Here is a 4,601-nt window from a genome sequence, read left to right as displayed (position 1 = left end):
TCTGGTGTGGCGGTGTTACCCAGTCACAGTATGGCGGTATTGGTCAGGTCTGGTATGGAGGTGTTATCTAGTCACAGTATGGCGGTATTGGTCAGGTCTGGCAATGTTATCCAGTCACAGTATGGCGGTATTGGTCAGGTCTGGTATGACAGTGTTATCCAGCACAGTATGGCGGTATTTGTCAGCTCTGGTGTAGCAGTGTTACCCAGTCACAGTTTGGTATACCTGTTGTGCCCTGTATATACATGTACTGTATAGATGGAGTAGGGGGTCCTGTATATACATGTACTGTATAGATGGAGTAGGGGGTCCTGTATATACATGTACTGTATAGATGGAGTAGGGGGTCCTGTATATACATGTACTGTATAGATGGAGTAGGGGGTCCTGTATATACATGTACTGTATAGATGGAGTAGGGGGTCCTGTATATACATGTACTGTATAGATGGAGTAGGAGGTCCTGTATATACATGTACTGTATAGATGGAGTAGGGGGTCCTGTATATACATGTACTGTATAGATGGAGTAGGGGGGTCCTGTATATACATGTACTGTATAGATGGAGTAGGGGGCCCTGTATATACATGTACTGTATAGATGGAGTAGGGGGTCCTGTATATACATGTACTGTATAGATGGAGTAGGGGGCCCTGTATATACATGTACTGTATAGATGGAGTAGGGGGTCCTGTATATACATGTACTGTATAGATGGAGTAGGGGGTCCTGTATATACATGTACTGTATAGATGGAGTAGGGGGTCCTGTATATACATGTACTGTATAGATGGAGTAGGGGGTCCTGTATATACATGTACTGTATAGATGGAGTAGGGGGCCCTGTATATACATGTACTGTATAGATGGAGTAGGGGGTCCTGTACATACATGTACTGTATAGATGGAGTAGGGGGTCCTGTATATACATGTAGTGTATAGATGGAGTAGGGGGTCCTGTATATACATGTAGTGTATAGATGGAGTAGGGGGTCCTGTATATACATGTACTGTATAGATGGAGTAGGGGGCCCTGTATATACATGTACTGTATAGATGGAGTAGGGGGTCCTGTATATACATGTACTGTATAGATGGAGTAGGGGGTCCTGTATATACATGTACTGTATAGATGGAGTAGGGGGTCCTGTATATACATGTACTGTATAGATGGAGTAGGGGGTCCTGTATATACATGTACTGTATAGATGGAGTAGGGGGTCCTGTATATACATGTACTGTATAGATGGAGTAGGGGGTCCTGTATATACATGTACTGTATAGATGGAGTAGGGGGTCCTGTATATACATGTACTGTATAGATGGAGTAGGGGGTCCTGTATATACATGTACTGTATAGGGGTCCTGTATATACATGTACTGTATAGATGGAGTAGGGGGTCCTGTATATACATGTACTGTATAGATGGAGTAGGGGGTCCTGTATATACATGTACTGTATAGATGGAGTAGGGGGTCCTGTATATACATGTACTGTATAGATGGAGTAGGGGGTCCTGTATATACATGTACTGTATAGATGGAGTAGGGGGTCCTGTATATACATGTAGTGTATAGATGGAGTAGGGGGTCCTGTATATACATGTAGTGTATAGATGGAGTAGGGGGTCCTGTATATACATGTACTGTATAGATGGAGTAGGGGGCCCTGTATATACATGTACTGTATAGATGGAGTAGGGGGTCCTGTATATACATGTACTGTATAGATGGAGTAGGGGGTCCTGTATATACATGTACTGTATAGATGGAGTAGGGGGTCCTGTATATACATGTACTGTATAGATGGAGTAGGGGGTCCTGTATATACATGTACTGTATAGATGGAGTAGGGGGTCCTGTATATATATGTACTGTATAGATGGAGTAGGGGGTCCTGGATACATGTACTGTATAGATGGAGTAGGGAGTCCTGTATATACATGTACTGTATAGATGGAGTAGGGGGCCCTGTATATACATGTACTGTATAGATGGAGTAGGGGGTCCTGTATATACATGTACTGTATAGATGGAGTAGGGGGTCCTGTATATACATGTACTGTATAGATGGAGTAGGGGGTCTACCAGTTATTACTGTGGATGTTGTGAGGCAGCTTCCCTAGCAACCATTGCTCCCTGTGAAAATGAAAGCAGTAATCCTATTGGTTGCTAAGGCTCCAACTGCCGTGTCTGCTGCAGCTAATTATATCACCTGTGTTTGCAGTGAGGAGATTTTCCCATTCATCTCTATGGGGCGCCTCTCTTTCCCCTCCCCCTCCCCTACTGTACATCTGGCGGGGACGGGACCTTCGCAATAACCTTCCCGGGCACCCAATGTATCTGTGTGCCAAATTTGGGGTCAAACGGTTCAGGAGTTTGGAAGTCTATAGAGGACAGACAGACAGACAGACAGACAGACTTTGATTTTTATGATATAGATTACTGATGGAAAGTTATATAATTTTCTAATGTACATTAATTATGGGAAATGCTCCTATACTGCTATTTCCCTTAATTTAGTGTATCAGGAAGTGTTAGAATTATCTCTGAAGCAGTGACGTCACGACGAAAGGTGTAATTCCTATGGAGTGTTCAGCAGGGGGCGCACTATATATAGAAGTCAATGAGTACTATTGACTTCTATATATAGTGCGCCCCTGCTGGACACTCCATTGGAATTACAATGGATGTGTATGTAAATGTAGTATACAGTGTTTTTGATTGAATACATTTATGAAATACTTTGGGGAGCAAGTGTCCTTGCTCCCCAAAGTATTCCATAAATGTAAGCAATCAGTACATAACAGTAAGCCCGCCGAATCGCCGCCGCTCTGGACTACTCAACTACTACTCTCCCCACCTGCTCATAGCATGCGCAGGTGATGGGAGAGTAGTAGCCGGGTTATATCTCAGAGAGTAAGGAAGCAGCAGGAGGGGGCTGATGGCTGAAGTGATTAGCGGCTCCCCTGCGCGGCATCGGCGATCTCGGAGATATAACCCAGCTACTACTCTCCCATCACCTGCGCATGCTATGAGCAGGTGAGGAGAGTAGTAGTTGAGTAGTCCAGAGCGGCGGGCGTTCTGTAGCGGTGGGCGGGCGGCGGCGATTCGGCGGGCTTACTGTTATGTACTGATTGCTTACATTTATGGAAAACTTTGGGGAGCAAGGACATTTGCTCCCCAAAGTATTTCATAAATGTATTCAATCAAAAACACTGTATACTACATTTACATACACATCCATTGTAATTCCAATGGAGTGTCCAGCAGGGGCGCACTATATATAGAAGTCAATGGTACTCATTGACTTCTATATATAGTGCGCCCCCTGCTGGACACTCCATAGGAATTACACCTTTCGTCGTGACGTCACTGCTTCAGAGATAATTCTAACACTTCCTTATACACTAAAATAAGGGAAATAGCACTATATAAGCATTTCCCATAATTAATGTACATTAGAAAATTATATAACTTTCCATCAGTAATAACATATAAAAAATAAATTTTGGCCGGACTTCTCCTTTAAGTCTCCCACCTCCCATTCAGACATGCCAGTAAACCTGGTATGGCGGTCAGGTCTGGTGTGGGGGTGGTAAATGTGATACCTGGAGCTATTACCCACCAATCTACCAATCCTGTGGTGAGAATTCCCTCAGACAATAAGCAGACGGCTCTAATCAGTGATTCAATGAGGAAATTTGTTTATGTTTAAGCCGTTAAAAAACATGAAAATCGCGATTCAGACAATGATTCTCCATGTAGAGAAATGTATGTGGCCGAAACCACTCTCCCACTTCTTCCCCAATAGTCATGTGCTGTTACCAGGGTTATCGGCCAGACGCCTATTGGTTACCACATGAGGGTCCGGTTTTGGCTGCTTGTGGTGACGTACAGTAAATGTGGTGGCCTAAGACTGATCAAATATCAATATGATGTTCAGAAACTAGAAAATCCTGAAGCTAATTGGTGAGTGAAGATGGGGCGTCTGCAGGTGTAGTGCCGGGGGGCAGCAGCAGCTGGTAATACGGCCCTGAGCTTATCTCTGCATATTACGCTCTAAAACAAGTGCAATGCATGCTCAGTGGTGTCAGTAGTGAATTGCACTGTATGCTGCTTCTAAGTATTGTCTACATCTACAATACATTATTGATATGCTCTGCAGCGCCACCTAGCGTGTGTTCAGCGTGCTCTGCAGCGCCACCTAGCGTGTGTTCAGCGTGCTCTGCAGCGCCACCTAGCGTGTGTTCAGCGTGCTCTGCAGCGCCACCTAGCGTGTGTTCAGCGTGCTCTGCAGCGCCACCTAGCGCGTGTTCAGCGTGCTCTGCAGCGCCACCTAGCGCGTGTTCAGCGTGCTCTGCGGCGCCACCTAGAGTATGATCCAAGTAGCGCACAGTACATGTATTTCCCAGCAACCACAACGACTTGCATATATTTCTTGGGCAGCAAAGTGATGCCTGATATCCTGTATGTCCTGCATAGCGCCCCCTCAGGTTTACTGCAGCGTCACGGCAGAGCACGCACATCCTAGCGGAAAGCATCTTATATTACACACCACAGTCCCTATGAGACAACTTCCCGGCGCGGCGGTCATGTG

The sequence above is a fragment of the Dendropsophus ebraccatus genome, chromosome 14 (assembly GCF_027789765.1).
Source record: "Dendropsophus ebraccatus isolate aDenEbr1 chromosome 14, aDenEbr1.pat, whole genome shotgun sequence".
Classification (NCBI taxonomy): domain Eukaryota; kingdom Metazoa; phylum Chordata; class Amphibia; order Anura; family Hylidae; genus Dendropsophus; species Dendropsophus ebraccatus.
Note: the sequence above shows the minus strand (reverse complement) of the source record.